Source organism: Leucopleurus acutus (assembly GCF_964270905.1).
Source record: "Leucopleurus acutus genome assembly, chromosome: 3".
NCBI classification, from domain to species: domain Eukaryota; kingdom Metazoa; phylum Chordata; class Mammalia; order Artiodactyla; family Delphinidae; genus Leucopleurus; species Leucopleurus acutus.
In genome coordinates this window covers 24,133,466-24,159,525 of record NC_139145.1, presented here as the reverse complement: position 1 = coordinate 24,159,525, position 26,060 = coordinate 24,133,466, and the positions used below count along the sequence as shown (strand labels likewise).

Sequence of the window (26,060 nt, the reverse complement as noted above, 5' to 3'; positions counted from 1 at the left end):
TCCTTTGAGCAGATGTATATTTTTATAGTAATGGAAAATCAAACTGGATAGTAAGTTGAATTCATTTTTTTCTTCTGCTGTGTCAATAGTTGGAATAACCTCTAGAGACTAGTGAACTTCTTGCCCCAGAGCTCCTACCCTCCAGAGGTTGCAAAGATCAGTGAGGGCATGAGCTTTGGGGGTCCAGTTCAAACCAGTGACTCTTGTCCCTCTTGGTCTGGCATTGGGGCAGGTGCCCAGGTGGGCGGGCATTGCCCCCTCCCCAGGCATTCCCCCCACACCCCACCCCAGCCCAGGTGTAGTCTGTCCTCTCAGCCACCTCCTTGGTCAGTGCCTAAGCTGTGCCCAAGCCCTCAGGGACCTTCTCCTGGTGGGCTCTCTCCCCCTGCCTGGGCTCCCAGCCCACGTGTTGATATTTATTTTCTGTAGTAAAATCCATTTTTAATGCCGTTACTATTGAAATAATATAGAGAGAAACAAATGTGATGTGTTTAAGTTGCCCTCTGTGAGTTTTTAATGTGATCTATGGCTGAGGTAGTGATGGAAGGAGCTGTTCGGCTTGGAGGAATTTGGTGTCATAAAGAAAAAGAGCTTGCTGTTTATTATTGTTGCTGGGCTGGGGGGTCTGGAACAGGGTCGTGGGGGCAGGGAGCCCCAGCACCCCCAGGTGCTGTGGATGGACAGGGTTGCTTCTCGGTTTGAAGGTGCGTGGTTTCCAGGATTGTTTTGCATTGTTTCCCAGCCCTTGATGGGGCCTTTGGTGAGGGGGCTTGGGAGCTGGGGGGCTTTGTCCCCTCCCATTCCAACTGGTTAGATTGGGGCAGGGAGGCTTATGGAACCCCCTGCTGAGCTAAGTGGAGGTGTACTGTAGGGAGGATGGATTTGGATTCTAAAGGAGATTAAGAGACAGAGACGCGGGATCTTTACCTGCTTGGTGTGGCTGTGCTGGAGGCTTGGAGGGCAAACTGTCCCTGGCAGAAGACCTTTTTTTTAGGGGGGGCTGATCTGGACCGGCAGAGCCCCAGAGGGACATTGCTTGTTCTCAATCAGCCTGGAGCGCTGGCTCGAGCCACTACCTCCTCTTGCCTCTGTTCCCCATTGGACAGGGGCTTCCTCCAGGCAAACCTGATCCCCCTCACTTCCCCTCTTCTCTGCTCTGCCCCACCCCAAGTCAACTTCTTTTTTTTTTTTTTTTTTTTGGTTTGTGGAATACAGAGCTCTGTGCCTCAGGCCAGCCACCCAAGACCACAGGGTGCCATGCCTTCATACCAGATGCCCAGGCACTTCTGGTGTGATTAGTGAGGTCAAGCAGACTCACCATTATGGGATGGAGCCCAGCTCTGCCTCTGGGTCCCCTGGGTCTCTTGGGACAGAGCCGGGGAGGGGGAAGCCAGGATGGGGTGGAGCTGGGAACTGAAGGGGGGGAGCAACAGTAACATTGTTGCTAATGTCAGCAGATGGGACCCCCAGGGAGAGAGCAGGGGGAGGTGGGGAGGAAAGAGACCCAGAGAGCCCAACTTGAGGTGGAAAGAGGAAAAGATGGTGACAGAAGCCAGTGATGAGGGGGTGAGAGAGAAAACGGTCAAGAAGAGCCAGGATCACAGCCCCTGGAGATGGCATCCAGGGGACCAAGAAGGCCTAGGCATGTGCCACTCCCCACCCCACAGCCCAAAATGAGCGGGCACTGAGAGCCTCTCACCCAAGATCAATTGCTGCTAGGATAGTATCTGAAGGAGAGACAAGCAAACGTCTCTGGGAAAAGGGAGGAGGACAGGTGGGAGAGAGAGAGAAGGAAGCTCTCCCACAGGAGGAGGGAGAACGGGGAGACAGGGGGATTCCAGGGGTCACTTGACTAATGCTCCTGCCCCAGGGCAGCGTCTCCCCACTCCCCAAATGTCTGGGAACAGAGCCGACCTCTTCTTTGGACCTGGGGGCGGAGCCTGAGGCAGGTACAGCACCCCACAGGTTGTGGGCGCTCTGTCAGGAGGCACCGGGCTTTTAAAAGCGGGGAACATTAGGACTGTTAGAGACACCAGGGGTGTCGTCCGGTTGGATGCCCCCCACCTTGTTTGACAGGAGGAAATCCAGTCTAGAGGGGCCCCCTCCCCTTGCTTGCCTGGGACCTAGGCTCTTTCCGTCCACCTCTCTGTAGTTAGAGAGCTGGAACAGCTGCAGGGGGCCTCCTGGGTGCGGAGGGGGCCAGAGCTTGAGGAGAGGAGCAGGCGGGCACCCTTGTGGCCAGAGCCCCCCCCAGGGGAGGGGGAGGCACCGCTGCTGGGAGAGAGGGAGGGAGGGGAGAGAGGAGGGGAAACAGTGAGTCAGGCTTCCAAGAGCTGAGGATGAGAGAGCCAGAGCTGGGAGGGAGAGGGTAGGGAGGGCTGCTCAGAAGTGAGGAGAGGGAGGGGGCCCAGCCAGGGGCAAGGAGAGCTCTAGAGGGAGGGAGCCAGCCCCTGGCCCTGGCCCAGCGGTAGGGCTGTGCAGGGCTGTGCAGCCAACATGGGCTTTGCCCGCGGCAGGTCAGGAAGGAGCCAGATTCTGCCCCTGCGGCGTCCTTTTCATTCCCTCTTCCTTATTTATGATCCCACCCCAGGGTCTCAGGAAGAATGACTGACTGTGTCATCCCATCCCTTCCTCAGTTTCCCCATCTATTGTGGGATTTGGACTGTGAGCTCTTCTTAGAGAGGGAGGAACAGAGCCTCCTGGGAAGTGTTGGGGGGTACTTTCTCCAGCTGCTGGCTTTGTGCCGGGGGCCCTGCTGGAGGCTGCCACCAGTCAGTGTAGGGTGCAGGTCTCCGCGGTAGGGCTCCTCTTGAGCCCTCAGAGTTGCTGGGCCAGGGAGTGGCGGTGGTGGGCCACAAGTGCTGGGGTGCAGTGTGTGTGTGTGTGTGTGTGTGGTGCCGGGCTGGCAATGGTAGGTGGACTGCCTGGGGCCTCTCAGGATGGCCAGGGTGTAGACAGGGCCACGAACTCCAGATGTCCAGAGCCAACCTCCATTTGGGGAGGGAGGAGACACCCTTGTGATCCACCCCCCTCCGCCTTATCCCTGTGGGTCAGAGGCTCTGGGGCAGCTGGGAGGTAGGAATGGTCCCTGTGGGAGCTGGTGAGAACTGCCTATGGGGCCCCTCATGTCCGGAGCTGGGACCAGCACTGGAGGGATCCCCAGGGACTGCCTGGGAGGGAGGAGGGAAGGAGCCCCCCTCCCACCCATCTGACAGGAAGCTATGGCTTCGTCCAAGGCCTGGCATCCCCCAGTCCTTCCCTCCTGGATCCCCAGCATCTCTTCCATTGGTGAGGGGATGAGGGAGGTGGGCACTGAAGCTTCCTCTCCTACAGGGCCTGGCTTTGGGGGGAACGGTGAAGTGAAGGCATAGTGAGGCCCCCTGCCTCCCCCTACGTGCGCACACACAGACTCAGCTGCAGTGAGGCCCTGCTTTCTCCTCTCTCTGCTCTGAGGTCCTTGGCTTGGGAGCCCAGGGGAGGGGCCACTTCTGCAGCTGGCTGGCCCTGAACTCCCAGCTCAGCCAGCTGCTACTGAAGCTTCCAGAAGCTGCAGCTCTGCACCCCCTCCCCGCCCCCTGAGCCAGGAGAGGCCTTTGCTGACCTGGGGGAGGGTGTCTTGGTGAGCGAGTGGGCACCCTTAGAAGGACTAGCACAGACAACCAGACAGATGGGTGGCGGAGCAGATGGACAGAGACACCCACGCACAGGCAGACGGAGAGAGACAGATGGACCAGGACTGGGAGAGACGGACATACAGAGGTGCTGGCAGAGACAGGAGTCAGAAAAATGGAAGGGCCTGGGGAGAGAGTAACAGACAGGCAGAGACAGAGACTTGGAGACAGGGAGATCCAAGGGGGGAGACAAGGTGACTGAGATGGGAGAAGGAGAGATACAGGGTAGAGAGGGAGGGGCAGGAAGAGATAAAGAAAGGGGGAAACCCAGACTGAGAGAAAGAGAGAGGAGAGACTGAAGGCTACAAACCACAAACAAGGATTTGATGAGAATCTGGAAGGTGTTTTCTCCTGCTTCCCTCCCCAAACCCCCAGGCCAGCCAAGTCTCCATTCCTTCCACCCCCGGCTCAGTTTCCAGCTGCTAAAGAGGTCAGGGAGAAAGAGAGAGAGGAAGACACACACACACACACACACACACACACTCCCCCAGATCCCAGAGACCCCTTTCCCCTGATCTCTTTGTAGGGGGAGGGAGTTGCGGAGGGTGCCTCTCCTAGCCCTGACCCCTACTCACAAATGTACATACCCCTTGTCTCAGAAAATATCCCAGAATACTTCCCACTCACTCCCCACTCACACTCACTGTGTGTCTCCTTGTGTAAGTGCACCCCCCCATACTCATGCCTGTCCACAGGGGCCTGGCCTCACACACACTCACAAATACACATTTTGTGGCATACATGTCTCTGCTCTCACACTCATCTTGAATCTCACAAACATAACCGGTGAACCTGTCCCTATGCTTTCTTACCCATACAGGCAGTGACACACAGGCCTCATCGTGGCTTCTCAGAACATGTTGATACACACACATACACAGTCACACTCTCACACAACAGTGGCAGACACCCCAGAGCAGAGAGAGGACTCTTTCTCTCTGGAGGAGAAGATCAGGGTTCCCAGGGAGCCATGGTGGGGGGGTATGCCCCCCACTCTGACCTAGCTGGCAGGGCAGGGAGGCAGGAGACACTTTCAGCCGGTGGCAGCCTTCCTGCAGGGCCTGGCCTGGACACAGAGAAACTGGCTGGTGTGAAAGAGCTGAGAGCTGGTGAGAGTGGGTATGCACGTGTACAAACATGTGCACGTATGTACAGGTATAAGGGATGATGAGTGTCTGTTACAATGTGTATGAGAGAGACTGAGTGCATATGAGGTGGGATATGGGTGTGACAGGAAGATCCACTCCCCAAGGTGTGTGGAGTGTGTGGGTGTGGGTGTGACAGCTACTTGTCGGGTATGTCTGTGTGGAGGCATGCATATGTGACAGGTGCATGTGGCTGTACCTGGCTTTGCAGTGTGCGGGTGTGTGTCATGGGCGTACACATGTGAAGGACTGGGACTCTGGGGCTGAGGGGCATGTGTACCAGGGTGCAGTGTTCTGCAGATGTGAAGGTGTGGGAGATGTTTGCGTATGAGTGTAGTGTAGGCAGGGTGCATGGATGAGGGGGTAGCTGTGTGAGGCTGTGAGCTCGTAGCCTGGGTTGGAGGGCTGTTTTCCAAGGCAAGGATGCTGCGTGAACAGAGGCCACCGGCATGAACACATGCGAAGGGGCTCCAAGGCACACAGTTGGGCGCTGACCCACACGACGTACGAGGACAGACAAACCCGCCCCTGTCCTCCCTCTTGGTCTCTCCTGGCGTCAGTGGTTTTCAAAGGAGCCTCCACGAGGACTGTTTGCTGTGCAGTTCCCCCCACCCCCCAGCCCGTGCCTCTTCAAACACAGGGATGCCCCCCAGGCAGCTTTGTGGAGGCTCCTGCCTCGACCATCTGAAGGCAGATGGGTGGGCTGGGATCTGCTGCCGCCCCCCCAGGGAGCGAGGAGGCGGCACTGCTCCTTCGGCCTGGGCACAGGAAGAGACAGATGGACTGCCTGTCTCGACACCCGGACGTGGGGTCTGGGGGTGGGCGGGCACCACCGGCAGAGGGGCTCTAGCGGGCAGCCCCCAGGTGGGCCCGAGCAAAGGCCAGGACTCTGCCCTTCACCTCCTCAGAGGGGCACCCGCCCTCACCCCGCAGCCCCATCACCTGTCTGGGCACAGGGGCCCAACTCCAGCCCCTTGTACCTCCTAAATACACAACCACTTCCCCACTCACAGCTCCAGCACCCCTAAACACACAGCCCCAGCACGCCCCCAAACACACAACCACCACATGCCTACCCACCCAAACACATATTACAGCCCTAGTACTTAACCAAAACCCAGATGTTTATGACCCCCAATATACCCCCAGACACCCCAACACACACACAAGGCTTCTACCACATCCTGAAACAGATCAACTCTTCCTCCAGTCCCAGCACCTCCCCAGATACACCCAGGACCCTACTGTAGCCCTAATACCTTCCACACACCCAGGTTCTCAGAGTCCCAGCACCTAACCAGACACCCACAGACTCTCCCGACGGCCCCAGCGTTTCCCTCCGCTGCAGCTCATCACGTCCCCAGACACACCGATACAGCCCCCTACACCTTTCCAAACTCTCCCCGCAACATACACGTACACACACCGCCTCAACACCCACGCAGAGGAGGACACCCCTGTAGCCACACCATTTACCTCAAACACACAGACACGGTGCATCTTTGAACAGTAATGTCCCCTCAGCTTCTCGTACCTTCCAGGCCGTGCACGTGCATGTGCATCCCGCACACGCACACACCCCCCCCCCCCCAGATCCCAGCACCTCCGCAAACAAGCAGTCCTCTGTGTGTTCCCCAGCAAGCTGCAGCTCCAGTACTTTCCTCAGCCATCCAAGGGCCCAGGGACAGCCCCCACCCCTCTCCAAACACCAGTCCCGCACTCATACACAGACACACAGGGCCCCAGCCCAGTCACCCCTCAGAGCAGCTCCGCCCTGCGCCCACACCTCACACTGCAGCCGCACTCCCACCATCACACGTTCCAGCACAGCCTCCCTCCTCAGCGCTCTCCATCACCGCTCCCCCACCCCACCTTGTCCTCCCCAGCCTCCCTCCCCCAAACTCCCCCCAGATAGCCTCAGCCTTGCAGACACACTGGCCCACTCTTCCGTGCTCTCTCTCATTCTCGGCTGCCTGGTCCTCCCCCACTTCCCAGAGCCTCCTCCGCCTGGGGAGGCATCTCCACCCCCCCTCATTGCCCCAGGCCTTTCATTCCTGGACAGTGAGGCTGTACATCTGGTTCAAAGCTGCCCCACCCAAGACCCTGTGCTCTGGGCACCTTGGCCTGGGCTTTGGGGGTTTGGGGCCTCTTTGGGGGCTCTTGGCACCTGGTCATCCTGGTGTGTCAGCCAAGAACTCTGAGTACCCAGCCATGCCCTGACTCTGTCGTGTATGGGTGGGGGTGGGGGGGTCTGGGCAGAGGGATTTACCCCCAGCCTGCACATTCTCAGGTGCTTGCCAAATCCCCCTCTTCTTGGGCTCACCTGAGGGGGACATTGGGTCTGGAGCTTCAGGAAAAAAAGATGGAGAAGGTGCTGGCTTGATATGCTTCCCCTCCCACCCCACCCCACCCCCAGATCCGGGCTTGGGGCTTGGTCTCCCTGGGAGTCAGTTCCAACAGTGAAGGTTACTTTACTAGATGCATGATTTTAAATGGAATCTCCACCATCTGTTCCACCCCCTAATTACAGATGCACAGAATCCGCCTCAGAGGGCAGCGTGAGGGGAGTGATTTAGAGGCTGAGCTGCTTCTGCCTGCATTAGGGCTGGGGAGACTGGGGGGGGCCTCTGGGTATTGCTCACAGCCCCCCAATCCCATCTCTTTCCCAGGGGCCCCTCGTGCCTCTTCTCTTGTTGGGGGAAAGGCTCCTAGAAAGGTGCCCCGACCCCCTAGAGCTGAAAGAGGAAGCAACTGCAATGCTGAGGGAGGGGTCCCTGAGAGATCGCCTGTGTCCCAGGCCCCAAGTCTGGGGAGGCAGGCTCCATTAGAGCCTTAAAAAATTCAGTGGATCGATCTCTTGCCTGCTTCTTGTGCCCTGGGGAGCCACAGGCGCTGGCCTGGCCCAGGTGTCTGCCCACCCCAGGGGTAGCAAGGATTAGTGAGGTTAGGGAGGGGGCGGTTAGAGCAGAGGTGGGGACATCCAGGTTTTGGCAGCAGAGGATGTGGCCAGGCACGCCAGGACCCACCAGGTGTGTTTGCACGTATGTGTCGGTCCTCCTTGGCGCAGCTGGCAGGCCCGACCCCAGCTTGAGCCTTGCCCTGTGGGGCTGGACGGGCACCAGGGGCCGGAGGGGATGGGCCAGGGCCTGGGCCTCAGAGGGTTCCGAGGGACACCCCGAGGATGGGTCTACCTTTGCCTGTGGCTCCGGGGACCTGGGGCCCCGGCCAGCTCGCCGGTGGTGGTGGCGGCCGCGGGCACGCTGCGGTAGAAGCTGGAGCATTCACTGTGGGGAGAAAGGGAGAGAGGCCGGGCTACAGGAATTTTAAAGATTGCTGCAGGCAGGAGGGTCTCTGGAACCTTGTGGAGCGGGCAGTCATGCAGAAGTAATCCTATCGCCGCCTGCCTGCATGGAGGAGAGGAGAGGAGAGGGGGCTGGGAGGGGAAGGATGGCGCAGCCGCCCCTTTCCCACCTCAGCCCCTGCCCCAGCCAGCTGTGGAGGGAGCCCGGGACCCCAGGGGGCTCCCCCGGGGAGGCACCACCCTTCCACCGCTGCCTGTGCCCCCTGGAGGGGCGGCACCGCAGCTGTTGCTCGGCTAGGAGCTCTGGGTTTTATAAATAATGCAGCTTGGAGGTGGGGGCCCACTCAGCCTTGGGTCACCCACTGTGGCATCATCTCCAGCTGGCAGTCCTGTGGCAGAGCCCCTCTGCCTTCCAGCCTGCTCCTCCTCTTTTGCTATGTGAGTTTGGGCCAGAGGCCCAGCCTGTGTGAGCTGGGCCAGGGCAAAGGAGTGTGGAAGAACCCAGAACCCCCTGTCCTTTTGTACCCCGCCCCCACCAGCCTTCACAGGTTAACTGGCCACTGGCTCAGCAAATCCAGGCTGGGAAGGGATGACCCGCTGTACAGGGGCCTCCCCAGTTCCAGCCCCTCCATTTTGCAGATGGAGTAACCAAGTCCAGAGAGGGCAGGGATGGCCAAGGCCAGCCAGCTGATGAGCAGCTCCTTCCTGTCCCATTCTGCTGTCAGTCAAGGCTCTTCTCAGCCTCAGCTCAGCTAAGAGCAGGGCCTGGAGGGCGGGGGGGGGATGTTTGGGAAAGTGGTTGCGGCTGAGACGTTGCCATGGCGATGCTGCAGGATGCTGAGCTGAAGTGGGGGTCTTACAGGGTCTCTGGGGCCCCCACCTCCACACCCCTGTGGTCTTCTCCTCCTCATCTCCTGTCCCTCACCCAGAGGCCTGTCAGGCAGCTCCGGTGACAGGCTGGGTGGGTGACAGGTGGTGCAGGTGATGGGCTGGGTGGGTGACAAGCTGGGTGGGTGACAGGTGGTGCAGGTGATGGGCTGGGTGGGTGACGAGCTGGGTGGGTGACAGGTGATGCGGGTGCGAGGCAGGCAGGTGACAAGCTGGGTGGTGACGGGCCCTGCTGATGACAGGCAGGGGGTGTGGTTGGCGGGGATGCTGTCTCCTGGCTGGTGGCCTGTCGCAGCCCCCAACCCTCACGCGTGTGCACATGCACAGACTCTGGGCTCAGAGCTTGGGGCTAAGATACTAATGAGGCTTATTACATGTGGGGGGGCAGGTGCCCAGGCTCACTAATGAGAGGCCTTTAACGAAGAGGGGAGACAGCTGGGGGGCTTTGAGGAATTCGGCTGGCCCTCCTGGTCTGGAGGATAAGCCAGGTCGGGGCCCCACCTACCCTTTCCCCCGGCCACTTGGCTTTGTGTTAATACTACCCACAGTCATGATAGTTACCATTGTCCAAGCGTTTGCTACACTGGCTGAGCCCTTTACATGCGTTTTCTTATTTCAACTCAGCAGTCGTAGGAGGGAGGCACTATTGCCCATTTTATGGATGAGGAATCTGAGGCTGAGAAGGCAAGGGACTTCACGTAACAAGTTTCTGTTGCAGCTGACATTTTAATCTTAAGTCTTTCTGTCCCCAGAGCCCGTGCTCTTAACCATCCCACCAGTAACACTCAGGACTTGGCGCAGACCCCGACCTTCTCTCAGGGCCTCGGTTTCACTCTTCTGGAAAATGGATGTGCGGTGGAGGAGTGAGCACCATACATGCTTCAGCTCTGACTTGGGTGGCTTCAGGGGCTCCTCCAGTTAACTGCCAAAGCCTCACCCCATCTGGCCCAGATTCTAGGTGACACCCCTGGACTGGAGAGAGGGCAGGGCTTAGTACTGAGGGAGCGGAGCTGAAGGGGGGATACCTGGGGTATCCAGACCACTTCCTGCATTGTGTGGTGGGGAGGCTGAGGCCTGGAGAGGAGCAGCAAGGGCCCAAGGCCACACACCCTGTAAGCTGTAGGGCCCCGTGGGATCCCAGGTCTCCTGGCCTGTTGGAAGGGCGGGGCTGGGAGTGGTGCCAGAGCTGGAGGTCACCTCCTCCTGGACCCCACCCACCAGCCTAGCTTCTGCCCTGGAGGTTGTGAGCCCCTACATCCTGGGAGGGGGCAGGGGGCTGTTGGCCACCTCTTTAGGGCCATGCCCCTTCCCCGTCAGTCTGGGCCCGTAGTGTCAGTTGATCTCCTCCCTTTGGGACCCATTGGGGTGGAAACTCCCTGGCAACAGCTGATGGATGGGTTAAGGCCTTGACATTGGCCTGGGGCCACAGCATGACCCTGGAGCGACCAGGCTAGGGCTGGGGGGCTTGGAGGGGAATTAAGGGAGAAGAATGAGGTCATAAATCTTGGAGCGTCTGGGTTCTCTTCTCCTCGACCTTAATCTCTTACCAAACCTGCTCTCCGGCTGCTCATCCAAGTCTGAGGGTTGAGGGGGGTCCACCTGCCCATTCCCCTCTCCCTCCAACTGATGCCTCCCCCCACCCGAAATTGCACCCCCTATGGGGAAGAACAAGTTGCAGCCACTGCCGCTGGACAGAATTAAGAACTTGTGTGTCTAGACTACTGGATTTGGCCTCTGATTCATAACGGTAGGCAGGGCAGAGAGCTTCACTGCCTCAGTGTCCCCAGCCTTGGGTTTGAAATCCTCTCCTGATGCCTGACTGCTCAGTCAGGAAGGAGTGCTAAGACCAAGAGGGATTTCACAGCTGCAGGACACATGGCCCTGTCCTCAGAAGCCCCATTCTGAGATAAGCAGCACAGTCCTGGCCATGAGAGCCCTCAAACCCAGAGGTGAGGTCTTGAACTCAGGCTGGGTGTGCGCTGAGGCTCAGGTAGGGATGGGTGGTGCTGGGTGGCTGGTCTGTTTTCTGAAGCAAAGGCCGAGGCTGGGGAGAGGCCAGAAGAAGGGTGGAGGTTTGCCTGGGGGCCTGAGGAGCCGTCTGTGGTTGGGGGTGGGAGCCTGGAAGGGTCTGGCTTTCCCATAGTCCCGGGCAGCTGTAGCCTGAAGTTCTGGGGCCCTCCTAGCTCCCCAGGGAACCCGCTGCTGCCCGGCCCTGGGGACCCAGGCGTCCTGGCGGGTGAGGGCGGGTCTCCGGCAGGCGCCCTGCCAAGCCTCGCAGCCTGCTCACCAGGAATCTTGTTGCTGAGAGATGGAAGATCCAGGTCGGGCCTGCAGCTCATCTCTCCCCTCCGGGAGGAGGAGGGGCCCAAAGATTCCTTCCTGCACCTGCCCTCCCATCTGGGGCAGGGCCCTCCTCAGCAGTGGGTGGGGCTGGGGGGCCCAGGACAGGCCTCTAAGGCTCCGTCACATGTCCTGGAGCCTAGCCCAGCCAGCAGTGGGCACCGGGGCACTCTGGAGGCAGAATGAGCCTGGTGTGGCAGAGGAGAGGTGGGGGTAGGGTGCTGAGGCCACAGGGGGCCCTGCATAGGGGCCTAAGCCTGGCCCTGGCCCCCACTGGCTCCCCCAGGGCACAGGGTGAAGAGTTGGTTCTCTTCCATTACGGGAGCGTGATTTTATTCCACGTGTCACGGAGTCTGAGATTAACTTGCTCACCAGTCTGTGACAAACCCCTCACACCCAACACACACATACACACAGGCAGAGACACACGGAGATCCTTGGTCTCACAAACGCACCTTCCACAGACACACATAAGCATTTCCATGCTACAACGCATGGCAGACTCTCACATGCAGATGCACAAGCACACACCGAGATACAGTGTGTAAAGATACACCGAGACCTAGATCCACAGTCTCCAAAGCACAACGTTCTCCCACTCACACTAAGGCCACACAGACAGAGATACAAACAGGCGGTCCAGGGGGATGCTCGCAGCCCTACCTAGACATGCACAGATCAAGGACGCCCGGTGCCCCACAGGCACAGATACACATAGACACACACAACCCCAGACACAGTCTTGTGGGCAAGCCTAGACCAACCGCCACACACACTGAGACAAAGGCCCAGATACATACAGAGACAAAGACAGGCACAGACACACAGCCGGCAGCACGCACACAAGCACAGGCGTGCACACCCGGACACAGACAAAGACAAATAAATGCCCAGAGGTTTTGCTGTGGACAAAATGTGAGGCGCACACACACATCTGGGCCTCCTGCTCGACCTCTCTACCTGGGGACGTGGTGATCTGGCGCCCGTGGCTCCAGGGAGAACTCTGAGGAACCTTCTGCTTGGTCAGAGCCCCCCACCCTGGGCCCAGGGCCAGCCCCCACCTCTGGCTCCCGGCCCGTGGCCGAGGCCATGCAGCCACACCCTCAGCAGCGCCCTGACATCCTACCTTACCCTCCACGTCGTGCACACTCACGGTCACACCGTCTCCTCCTGCACGTGCTCACGACACCCTCCACGCCCGCACACTTATGGTTTCTCCCTCACACCCCCCTCAGGTGTCCCCTCCTTGTTGTCTTTCTCAATCACTGTCCCCACCCCCTCGCCCCGCAGACATGCACAACCTCCAGCACAGCCTTCGTGGCCCACACCCTCGCCTTCTCACGCAGACCCCCATGCACAAATAGAACGCACGGGCTCTCCGCCACAGACCCACAAGCCACGTACACGCGCTCCTTCACATACTTCCTCAGCACCACTCTCACAGACTGATTCACAAATGCAGCACACTCACACACGCACGCTCCCCCGCATACATCCCCACCGCCTTCTCACATGCGCGTGTGCGTGCACACACACACTTTCAGAGCCTCCCTCACACCATCACTTTCCTTCCTCTGTCTCTCACAAACACTCCCTCTGCCAAGAGCGTGGCTCTGCTGCAGAGCAGCCCCTGAAGTACTTGTCACTCTACTCCACCACGTCCTTGGCCTTCCTGGCCTCAGTCTCTTCCCTTCCACCTCCAGCCCTGCATACTGTGGCCTTGTATTCTTTTGCCATTTCTCTGTTTAGTCAACAAGAATATAGAGAGTATTCATTTATTCATTCAACAAATGTTGACTGAGCACTGATTATGGGTTAAGCATTGGGGATACTATGATGACACAGGTCCTTCCCTCGTAGAGCTCTCAATTTTGTGTCCAATTCGTTTGCTGCTTGTCTCATCTGACTAGAATGGAAGGTAACCCTTGATCTTGGATGTTGAGAGATGTGTAGGAGTTCACAGGAGGAAAAGTAGGGGAAGGGTGTTCTAGGCAGAGGGCAAAGCATGTGCAGAGCCTACAAGTAAATCAAGGTACAGTAGGCTGGAAACTGAGGTGATGCTCAGAGACTAGAGGAGAGGCTGCAAAGAGGGAAGAAGCCAGATGTCACAGAGTTTCGATGCCATGCTCAGGGGTTTAGATTTTGTCTAGTGGGCCACAAGGAGTCATGGGAAGTCTTTAGTGACAGGACAGGGTGAGGAAATGATGGTGGTCTGACCTAGAAGAGGTGAGTGGGAAGGAAAGGAGACTCATTTAGGCACAAGAACCAGTGGGGTTCCAGTTCCAGAGCTGTGACCTCAGGAAAGTCACACAACCTCTGTGACCTGGGTCCATCACATGAGGATGGGAGACAGTACCAGAGCCGGGCTTATGGTATATGCTCGGTAAACAATAGGCATTATTGTCAGTTATCGGTAGGACACGGCAGGGCATCAGATGAGGAGGAGATTTTACTGAGCACCTACTGAGTGCTGGGTACTGCGCCAGGTGCTGGGGCCCAGAGGGGAGGTGGTCTGCGGCTTCAGGAAGCTCACACACCGTAACCACAGCTCACGTGGACAACAGAGTGCGGGGTGTGCGGGTGGAGGAAAAGCACCTCGGAAGGTTAGAGGAGCATGAGGGCTCTGGGTGGCTCACGAAGGAGCTGGCATTGAGCCGGACCCTAAAGAGGCTGGTTGAACTTGGGCAGGCAGAGGTGGGAGAAGGAGCTTCGGAGAGAAGGAGCCCTGTGAACGACAGCCTGAGGGCAAGGGGTCTAATCCGGCTGTTGTGCGGGACACAGGAAGGGGGTGTCGTGGGATGGGATTATGGAGGCGAGACCTTGGTGGCCAGGCTAAGAGGGGGGGTCAGCACGGGCTGAGCTGCACTCTAGAAATCCCATGTTTTGGTGGTAACATGGAATGTGTCCATTAGAGACTCTGCTCCAGGCTCCGCCAGTAAGCCGTTGCCCTCTTCGACCTCAGTTTCCCCATCTGTGTGATGAGTTCAGTCTTGTTTAGGAGGGAGTTCCGGTATCATGTCCTGGGGCTGGCCTAGCCTACTTCGTTGGGCATCTTCTGGCCTGGGATTCTGGGTCTCAGCAGTGCTTCCTTCCTGAGCACCCTCAGCCAAAGAAAGGAGCAAAATGAGGGGTTCCCCAGAGGCAGGTTTTGGGCGCTGCAAATGAGGGGCCAGGAGCTCCACACGGAAGGGAGGGGTCTTTGCCTGGATCTGACTCCAAGCCCCAGAGGGAAACCAGAAGAGAATGTCAAGGTCCTTCTTCCCTCTCGCCCTGACCCGTGTGGTGGCGGATGTGGGCCATGTGCCCAGTCCCTGGTCCAGGGGGTATCAGGACTATTCTGCCCACTGACAGAGGAGCAGGGCTTGGGTTCAAGAATGTGGCCCAGGGCTTAGAGTCCCCTGGGGTTAAGGAGCCAGGAGGCCAATCTTAGGGTGGCAGAGCCAAGTAAACGCCCATGGGTAACAGGGTTCATTTATATTTGGTGTTGCCAGGAGTTGTGGTCTAAGGCAAGTCCTGGTGACACCCAAAAAAATAAAAAAAGAAAAAAAATGCTGATTTTATAAAGACTGCTTTCTTCCATAGTTGACAAACTTATGATGGTACTGATGGTTGGATACTACTCTTAGAGATGAAAAAGGTCTTAAGGAATCTTCCATATTCCATTCACCAATCTGTGTTCTTGTTCAAAGCAAAATTAATTCCTCTCAAAATTAACGTATTAGCTTAATAATAATTTTTAATCTTCAAATAATCTATCTGTGAGAATGGGAATTTTGGGTAGGAAAAAGTGACAGAAGATGGGACAAAAAGAGAATTCATAGAAAGACAAAACAGAATTTTTTAAATGGTGGGTACAAACTTCTGTTTCCAACTATATCAGTTTACCTTAGGAAAACATACTAGAAAGGCCAGATAAATCATAAGCAACATTTGACTGTGAGCGTTAGAAAGCTACTGAGGTAACCATGACCTAGAAAAGTAAAATAGAGAAAGAAACTCACTGAAGTGAGAACAATATTCTGCACATGCGTTTCTAGCCCAGTCATTTAGAAACTACTGATGAAGAGCAAAAGTCTGAGAAACCAAACGTGGCTCCTAAGAGGTAGAAAAGCCAGTAGAACGTAGGACAATGTCATAGGACTAAGGAAACCAGAGTTGGAATTGAGAAATAACAAGGCAGCTAGAATTTTAAGGACCAAAATCACAGAGAGAGTAAAGATTCAGAGAACGGAGCTGCATTCAGCAACAGTGTTCCCTTGCAGTATTTTCCATGTATAAAAGGTAGACAAGACAAGATGCTAAGAAGTCAAACAAAAGCTAACTGAAGTCAAAGCAAAGACTTAGTTGGCTCATAATGCTGAAGAGACAAAATTGGGGTTCAGAACCTATGAAAGATTTGTGGCCCAATGGAAAACTAATGATACGAATTAGGACACTGGAAGTCTCTACATATGTGTGTGTGTGTGTGTGTGTCTGTCTGTCTGTCTGTGTGTCTGTGTGTTAGGAAGGTTGATGCAACATCTACATTGAACCTTATAAAGAAGGAAAATGAGTATGAAGTTGGTCCAGGTGACTGAGGTGATCTTCCCCTACCTAAGAATAGGAAATTCTCTCCTCAAGAAAATACAGTTGACCCTGGAACAATGTAGTATTTAGAGCCGCTGATTCCCTGTGCAGTCAAAAATCCACATACAACTTTATGGTCGGCCCTTCTTATCTGTGGTTCTGAATCTGAGGATTCAACCAACCACAGCTCATGTAGTACTGTATTACTTATTGAAAAAAAAATCCATGTATAAGTGGATCTGTGCAGTTCAAACCCAGGTTGTCCAAAGGGCAACTGTAATGTCATTCAGATTCTCTACAACTTGTCATATCCCAAATCTGGTATTCACTGAAGAACCACCAAGACTACCAAGAAAAGGAGAATTAGAATAAAAAACAAAACAGAATCAGAATCATAGATGACCTAAACATTAAATTTCATACATATTTTGGTAAATATTATCAAGTTCAAGAAAATAGATGACAAGGTGAAGAATTTAACTTGACAACTAGAAACTAGAAACTGATTGAAGTTGAGCTGATAGAGTTAAAAATTATACGAAATTTAAAACTCGGTAGTGGATTGGACACAGGTAAAGAGAGGTAAGTGAACTGGAAGATAGAGAGTAGTAACAATATAAAGACTAAAGCACGGGAAACGAAAAGAATAAAAAGTACACATACGCGCATTTGAGACATATGGGCCACAGTAAACATTTTTATCATATGTGTAAACTGGAGTCCAAAGAAAAAAGGAGAGAGAGATTGGGATGAAAACAATATTTCAGAAATATTAACAGCTGAGAGTTCTCTAAAACTAAAAGGAATCTATGGAGCCTTAAATTCAACAAGCACTAAAAAAAAAAGCAACAAGAACAAATACAAAGAAAACCACACCTAAGATCACCACAGTACAATTCATGAACAGCAAAGAAAAACATGACATCTTAAAAGCAGCCCGACGAAAAAGAGAGAGATTACTTTCAAAGGAACAATAGGATTAAGATTACAGTTTACTTCTCAGCGAAACTGAATGGATACTAGAAAATAATGGAATAACATTTTTAAGTGCTAAAGAAAAGAGCTGCCCATTGGGAATTCTAGAGGCAGAGAAATTGTTGTTTGGAAGGAGAGATGCAATAAGGAAATTTGCAGACAAACAAAATTTAGAAAATATTTTCTCATCAGAACTGACTGAATTAAATTATAAAGGGAGACCTGCAGGCAGAAGGAAGATTATCACAGATGAAAATAAGGACTTTATAAAGAATTATGTATAACAGAAAGGATAAATAAGTGGATAAACCTAAATAAAATCTAACAACACAAAAGGGTAATAATAAAATATATCAAAAATTAGAATGCATTAAAACAAATGGAAGAGGAAAATATAGTAAAAGAAATTTAAGATTTCAGCATTGCCTGAGAAGCAGTAAAAGAGCTAATAAGTCATGGTACATGTGTAACTGCTACTTATATAAAAATAACAAGCTAATACAAGGCAAAACGGAATTTGAAGAAATCTCAAAGGAAGAAAGAAGAGCAAAAGGAACATAACAAGGTGGGACAAATAGTAAACAAGGAGTAAACGGTCTGTAAGAAAATACATTAACTGTAAATACTCAAATGACAAGGATTATTGAAACAAACAAAAAACCTAATTCTATGCCACCTACAAGAGACAAGAGTCAGATTCAAAATGAAAGGATTCAACAATTATGTCATAACAACAATAAGCAAAATTGAAGAAGATTTTTTAATGTTAACATAGATTTGAAAGCAAAAAGTATCACTGGCGATAATGCAGGATAATAAAACCCACTGTTACTTTACAAGGAATATATTATAAATCTAAACTTCAATGCAATATATGAAGGGAAATTCCAAAAATCTAAGTAGAAATAGAAAAATCTGAATTACCTAGATCAGTAACATAGAACCACAACAATAAATCAGCAGATTATAGAAGATCTGAATACCATCATTAAAAACTTTGGCCTAAATTTATATAAAACACTGTACCAACAATGATGGAATATATATATCCCGCAGAAATTTTTAGGTGCACGTGGCACATTTATAAAATTGACTATATTCTGGTTATAAAACAAGACTCCGAATAATCAAGAAATTTAAAACTATATAACCAATATTTTAGCAAATAGTTGGATATTAAAGACATACTTCTGATCATTATGTAGGTCAAAGATAAAGTTGCAATGGGAATTAGAATTTTATTAATTGAATGATAATGAAAACATGCCATAACAAAACCTGTGGGTTGCAAATAAAGCTGTGGTCACAGAGAAGTTTATGTATTCCAATTATACTCTCTAAATGTAAAAGGGAAAGGAATAAAGCAACTAGAAGATAACCTATCACCCTGAGGTAGGCAGCTCCTGAACTGTACCTGGTGGGGAAGGCAGGGCAGAACTTCAGGAGGCCAGCTGAGAGCACGGTGAACACCATGTCAGGAGCAGTCTCCAAGAAAGAGAATTTAATGTACAAAGGGATGACTAATATATATTTAAGAGCTAGCACCCTGACCCTTCTTAAGGATGACTTACGTTGCTGGGGAAAAAATAAGAAGTGCTCGATGTAGCAGGTGAATAGCTTTATAATTCCCAGGAGAATCTTGGTACCAGGACCACACAATGAAGAACTTGGAGTCCCCATGGCTAATCCAGCAGAGAAAAAAGGAGGAACAGAGATGCGAGAGAAAATAAAGGGAACTCTTGGTGCAATCCGGTGCTGCTGCAGGCCCAAGTCCAGGTATGTGCTCTGTATCTCCACATCTTAAATAAAAGCCACCATGTTCCTCAGTCTTTCAGGTACTTAGAATTTCTCTTTAGAACCTGAAAATGGGGTCAGGTTTCCTGTCTCCATCGCTACAGTACAAAATAGAGGCGGGATGTTTGAAATAGTTCTCCATCTGGCAGAGGAGGCCTTGAATCTGTGAGCCACTCGCTGCAAACCAGCAGGACATGAAGGATTCTTGAGCAGATCTGAAGCTACTGGGAGGCCTTTGAGGAGTTAAATCCCATAGTAAATACTGTACCTTCAATGGCCCCTTCTCCCTCTCTGTCCAGTCTTCCTCCACTCCCGTGGGGGCCCAAAGGGGTTAAATGAGCACTCTTTGACTTGTACTTGGTGGTCCCAGAACTTGACTTGGGCTTGGAGACTTCCAGGAAAAGTCTGCCTTCCATCTACTGGCTTGGGTTTCTTGGTCTCTCTGCTCCAGGCTAATCCCTTCAACCTGCTTTTCCCATTTCTGCCAATAATCCCCCTCTCCAGACCTTCCTAATGCTCTTCTGGGGCAGGGGGGAGACTTACTGAGGGCAATGTTTATTTCTAGAGGGAGAGGTGACCACATGACTTCACACTGGTCGTCCCCTTGATTATTCAGTTTCTGTCTAGATTAGTCGTGGGTGTTTGTGCACCCCAGCCTCACCCCCAGGAGGCTTTAGAACACTGTCCTTATCTCAGCACTGAGCCTCTATCTAGCCTCCTTCCCTCTCTCTCCTTACCCATCTTTACCCACAGACTCGCAGGCTTTCTGGACCTCAGAGGAAGATAAGCACTTCACAGAACCTCTGCTACAGAACCAAACATATTGAAATGACTCTACGAAGATACTGAAACAACAGAAAAAGAATACATGACGATTGTTTCTCCTGAGGGTTCAGTTACCTAGGGGGCCTTTAGCAAACTTTGACTGATAAATCTAACCTTTCCTTCCTTGGCAATAGTTGATCACACTGTGAGGAAAACAAGTTAGAGAATGGAAAAATAATATTTGGATTTCAACGAAATAATAAAGATGCAGGGACTATCTTTGACTTTTGCAAGGTAAGAAGAGAGTTTACATTTTGATTATTTGATGGCAGGAATCCCTTTTACAACACGGCCAGTCTGCATGATGCATTTAAAAATCAACCTTTTCAAATATAGCCATAACCCCCACAAGATTTCTTGATTTCTCTGGGGTCAGATAAACCATCACATCTCACAGTGGTGCCCTGTACATGAAAATGATAAACATAACCTGGAAGCACGGCAGTGGCTAAAACTATGGAGCTGGCAGCCATTCACTGAAAGGATTTTTTGATTTTAATTCATTGCATAAAATGCTAATGTCCAAATTCAGGCAGGTAGATCTTACCAACCATCAAGAGCTTCAACCCTGCTAACAGCTAAGTATGCACTTTTAAACCCTACTTTGACTGCCCCACAAACTTACTGGGTTTCGTTAATGCCTCTGTTACTACTTCCTTTGTGTCGTTTTCTTTTTCTTTAAAAACACAGCTGTGTGATCTTGGGGAAGTTATATTATTTCCTTGAGACTTGGTTGCCTTCTCTGTGAATATCTGGGTATAATTTTAGTTTTGCTCAATAGAATTTTTGGTGATAATGAAAATATTCTATATCTGTACCATGCAATGCAGTATTCAATAGCTACATGGAGCTAATAAACATCTTTGAAATATGGCAAATGCAACTGAGGAACTGAATTTTTAATCTTATTTTTAAATTTGTTTAAATATAAATAATGCCATGTGGCTAGCATCTGTTGACAGTACAGATCTACATAATATTTTAAGGACACTCTCCACTCAAAAACTCTACCATTCATTAACTCAACCTAAATATTTTTGCCCTCTGACAAACAAAAAATAATTTATGCTTCCCTTGAAATTTTCTGTCAAGACCTTTATCAGTTTGGGGACATTATATTCTTAAAATTGACTTTGCTTTATGAAACTTTAATAATGCTGGAGTTTCCTGCCCTTGGTAACACCTTTGTGTTGATGGGAAATATTGTGGATGATCAAGGACCATTTCAAGAGATCATGGAGAGAAACCTCCTTCTGGATTTAATTTCATTATGAGGATGTCAAAATGCTACATTACTTAAAACCCGTACCGTTTTTATGCTAAGTTATATTCTACATGTAGATGGAAAAATGTTAAAAAGATTTTTAAAGAACTGCGCATCTGTTTTTGAAACTGATTTGCCTCTTCAAGGCTTGCTAGCACTTTATCCATCTCAGTACTATTTCACTTAGTAAACAAATGCAGTTGCCATAATTGCTGCTTAGGTGTCTGTGTTCCCTTCTAGGCTATATGTTTTTGAAATTAGATACAATATTTATATCACAGGCCCTATGTATAGCACAATACCCATTGCTAATTCAGATTGTGTTTTAAGATATGAGACAAAATGTAAGACTTTTATTATAGTCATAAACATCTAGCAAACCAACCAGAAAATAAACGCTAGTTTTCAGTTGGTTGGCCGAGAACAAAAAAGTGAAGAATACCTAATGCAAAACCATATCTCTAATAACTACTGTTGGATTTAGAGCACACACATGCTAAAAAATATCTTCTTATCAAAGATTTGAGGTTGGACCTGAAAAAATTATATCAGAAGTGAAAATAATCATGTGGTCTGACCAGCGTGGATCACACAAAGTAAGTGTATATATAAAGTAGATAGACTACGAGGTCCTACTGTATAGCACAGGCAACTAACTATATTCAATACCTTGTAATAACCTATAATGGAAAAGGATCTGAAGAAGAAATACATATATCGGAATCACTTGGCTGTACACCTGAAACACAACATTGTCAATCAACTATACTTCAAGTAAAACAAAACAAAACAAAAAACTAAGTGTAAAGGGAAGTATAGTTTTATCAATTCACCTCTGATATCCAATGGACCAAATGAAAGACAACAGAAACTACAACTATCTAGGAGACAGGACATGGCCGGCAAACCAGGCCGTTACCCTCGGTAACGGTCATACCTGCCAAAAAATATACAGACTAGCCTGCATTCAAGAATACATAGGAATTCTTCATTTATCTGGCATTGTTAGGCAATGAGGTATTGTATGTTAGGAGAAGATTTTTTAAAATGACAAATTGAAGAGGAGTTATTTTAACCTTCACTCGGTAATGTTTTTCTAAAATTAAGAAATGTATCCACTGGTGTATCTAATGTTTCCTTGATAACTCGGGGTCATCAGTTCAATCAACGTTTGCATGAATAATGCAAATGGAAACAAGACAGGCATGCTTACTGAAACTGAAAATGACATGGCACTGGCTGGAATAACTGATGAGAGAGCAAGAAAAAAGCAAAAATGAAAACAAACAGTGATCAAGAAACAATCAGTCAAGTTCTGACTTTCTGTACTTAGTTTCAAAAAGAGATACCACAAATCCCAGCGAGAGACTCCAGCATCATTAGCTGTCTTTCTCCTTTGTTTCCACCTTCCTTTCCTTTTCCTTCTACCCTAGATTGTTCCAGGAAGTGTTTATAGCTGCTTGCAAGACACATTCTAATACTTGCTTTCTCTCACACAAACTTCACAATATGTCCATGTGGTAAATGGTGTGGAGGTAAAAGAGAATTCATCACAGGCACATCTCCTATGAAAATAAAATTAGAAACTAGCTTCTAAACATGCAGAGAGAAGGGCGTGGTGTCGGGCACTAATTTCCTTGCGAATTCCTCTCCATTTCTAATAGACGTTCTTCTTTACCAAGATCCCTTTTTATTGGTGTCCCGTTCCAGACTGCTCCACTCCGCCCATCCTCATCCTGTAAAATACATTCACACTCTTTTGTGACCCTACTCATTTGCCCATTAAATAATCAATCATAGAACTGTCGGAATTAAATGTAGAGTGAAATTAAAATACTGGAGTCACTTGGAGGGTTTAAGCAGCTCCACCAGAAAATACTGGGCATGGATTTAAAAGAGGCTGCGGGGGACTTGCTCTTGTCCAAGTTCTTTCTCAAGAAGTATCTGAAATAAGCCTAAATTCAGAGTTAATCAGACTGGCCTGCTTTCTCAGGTGGACTGGAACTCATTGCTCTTTCCCCTCAACTCCCTGATGTCAGTGGCACTTTCCGGAGATGAGGTGGACTTCTCTGCCTACTGCAGAAGCTCAGTTCCCCCAGGACCCACTCCCCATCTGAATCCCACACTTGAGGCCAGATGCCAGCCTTCCCAGAACATTCGTGGTCTCCTTTCAGTTTTTGACCTGCTCAGATTGAGTCCCTCTAGACTCTTTCTGGAAACCTGATCTTCACCCCCTTTCCCTGACCTCGATGGTTACCTGCCTACTTTAGGCCTCAGGTGCTTTAGCTATAAAATGATATAGTTGCCCTTAATTCTAAAGTCGTCTTTCTAAAGCGCTACAATGTGGTGGCTCCTTGAAAATGTTTCTCTTTGCTGGTTTTAATTTTGTAGAGAATTAAAACCCCAGCCACTCTAAAAGACAGTAAGTTACATTGGATAAGGAAAGTGTGCTTTTGTAGTTAGATAAACAGGGATGGAAGACGACTTAGTATGTTTTAAGATACTCATGATCCGTTCTCGTGAGAGTCGGGGAAGAAGGGGAAGAGAGTTAATAAAATACCAAACAATTGTGACAAATTAAGTTCACCAAGATGTAGGTGATTAGTTACTACTTGAATAAACCACACAAATCCAATCCAAGTTTTCCTTTAGTTTTCTAAGAAGGATCCCAGTGAACTGAGTCCCATGTTCAGTAACTCCACGTTCAATGGCTTAGTCTTTAAAAACTGTTATGTTGCTGGAAGCAGAAATATTGCCCATCAGTCCTAATTGATGTTTAGCTATCACGCACATTTGAAATAAATTTATTACTTTGCCTGATCTCAGTGTAATACATTCTAAAGGGGCAAAGAGCACAGGAAAAGTTATGGAGTCTTCATCTTCTACACTGAAGTGTGCAATAAATTACATATTATTTGGCCGTGAAATTCACAAGCCATAGAAACCACACCATTAGCAATGTATACAGTGGTAAACAGCAGGTAATGAGAATGATATAAAACCAAACAGACTGTGTAGGTTGGCACTGCTGCCAATAAAGCAATTATTAAATGCATTCATATGCATCTACGCTAGGTAAGCTCTTTAGGGCAATTGATATGAGTTCTACATGCCTGTCAGGATATTATATATAGCCCAGTTTCTATGCCCTTTATTCAGAGACGCTCAGAAAGGGTTACTCTGGGTAAATTCAGACCTTTTCTCAATATAGAATTTGGTCAACATGCATTCTGAACAGCAAAAGTTCACAGTATTTTCCTACACTAATTGCCACCTCAGCAAATGCAGGATTAAGTATAATCGATTATAAGAAGTTAGAAAGGAAAGATGGAAGAAAAGAAGGAAGGTAGAAAAAAGGTGGATATGGAATACTTCATAATTTATGTAGAGTGGACCTAAAACTAACCTGAGGTTTCCCTGAATTATTAGCATATGCTATAGAAACTTAAATGACAAAATAAAAAAATCCAGCAAGGGAAACTCAAAGATTCTTTGCTTTTTCACTTTACTGCATATACACGTCCATCTTAAACAATCTATATGCTTATATCCAACAAGAGAGCATTGTTTTGCAAGACTGTTTGGGTTCTATCAGCATGTAAAGGTCAGACAACTCAACTTTAGCAGAGTCAGCTTTCAGGTGAATAATTGTTTCTTTCAGGTTGCGAGCATTTGAATTCTCCAGAAATGTTTCCCAAAACATGAAAATTAAAAGAGTCCTAGGACAGCGTCCTTTAGAAGTTTTATAGTATCAAGGTTTTTGGAGGAGGAGTATCCTTGTCCATTATCAACACAATGATTCCAAGCAGGTCAATTTTTGCTGAGAATATTATATAACAGAACCCACTTCACCTCCATTATACTGACAATGATCTTCCTTACTTCAACCTTGTGCTTCTTAGAAAGTTGAAAATACTGAGCCAAGAACAGACAGTGACAATGCCAGAGACTCAGATGTACCTATAGGTGCCTTCAGACAACATCAGCCACCCAGGCTAAAGTCCTGGTTTAAAACATCCCAACATGAATGAATCTCAAAAACCATATGCTGAGCAAGTGAAGCCAGATCAGAAGGGCACCCACTGTATTATTCAACTTACATGAAATTGTAAACTGGGCAAAAGTCATCTCTAAAGATAAAAAACAGATCCGTGGTGGCCTTGGGGTGGGAGATGGGGATACTTTTGCAAAAGCCTAGGAGGAAACTTTCTAGGGTTTTAGAATTGTTATCTATCTTTATGGGGTGCTAGTTATACAAATGTATACATTAATTAAAAGTCACTGAGCCGTTGACTAAAAATGTCTGCATTTTATTTTATGTAAATGATACCTTAATAAGGTTGATTACAAAATGAACCAAAACCAAAACAAAGCAGAAGAAAAACCTCTCAAGACCTTAAAGAAAATACACTGTTTTCTTCCAGGATACCAGACTGGAAATGAGGCATTGGTCTGTTCTACCCTCAGATTATCCCTAGGATTATCTAGTCTATTTTAAAGCACTAGAGTCCCCTATCAGGAAAACTCACCCCATGTTTAATTACTTTGATTTCTTCTGTGCCTCTTCTCCCAGCACAGTGAAGCCATTCACGGAAGAAAAACCAGCTTTTTCCAACTTTGCATCACCATATATTATTTGCAAAGCTATTATTTATAGAATAAAATTTGGCTACACTTTGTAAAAATCTAGCTTTTTGAGGCTTACAAATCTTAACAGTTAACCTATTGCCTCCACTGGAATTTGGGAAAAAAATTATATTGAAAATGAATAGCTGAGAATTGACATTTTTGTGTGTGTGTGATTTTCTCCTCCCCTAAGAGAGAAGTGAGTAGGAATGAGAAACACATACATAAAGGAAAAAACATTATCTTGCTGCCTTTGCATGGTTATAATTTATAGGAGGCCCTTATCAACAATAATCTATTATCAGAATCAATAAAATATAATCTCCATGCAGGCCAGGCCAGGGTATTTGTCTCTTTTTCAGCAGATTGCAATACAAACCACATTCATGGATATGCTTCTTGATGATTTTGTAATACTGTAACAGTTGACCATTTCCTCATGCCTCTTCCCCTTAACTTCAACCTGGTTTTTCTCTAACGACCTCACATTTCCTTCTCTATCACTTGGTTGTGGGCCTCTTTTCCAACTCCAACTCCAACTCGCATTTCACTCTGGAACCAAAGGAAGACTCACACCTTCCTGCTTTTTAGTGATACCTCAAGGTCATTTCCATATTGTGATCACCCTGAAGAATAGCCAGACAATTGTTATTTCAGAGCCATCT

The 26,060-nt window shown here is 49.4% G+C and overlaps 1 protein-coding gene and 1 pseudogene across 2 annotated transcripts in view; both read left to right on the top strand.

The window, feature by feature from the left end:
• Positions 1 to 26,060, top strand: part of LOC309960020 (uncharacterized protein) — a 345,721-nt gene that overhangs the window by 73,208 nt on the left and 246,453 nt on the right. The gene's annotated exons all lie outside the window — the stretch shown is intronic.
• Positions 18,565 to 26,060, top strand: part of LOC309958874 (ferritin light chain-like) — a 31,844-nt pseudogene continuing 24,348 nt past the window's right edge. Inside the window, exon 1 of the transcript in view lies at positions 18,565 to 18,662. The product of the transcript in view is annotated as a ferritin light chain-like (transcript). The remainder of the gene's footprint in view (positions 18,663 to 26,060) is intronic.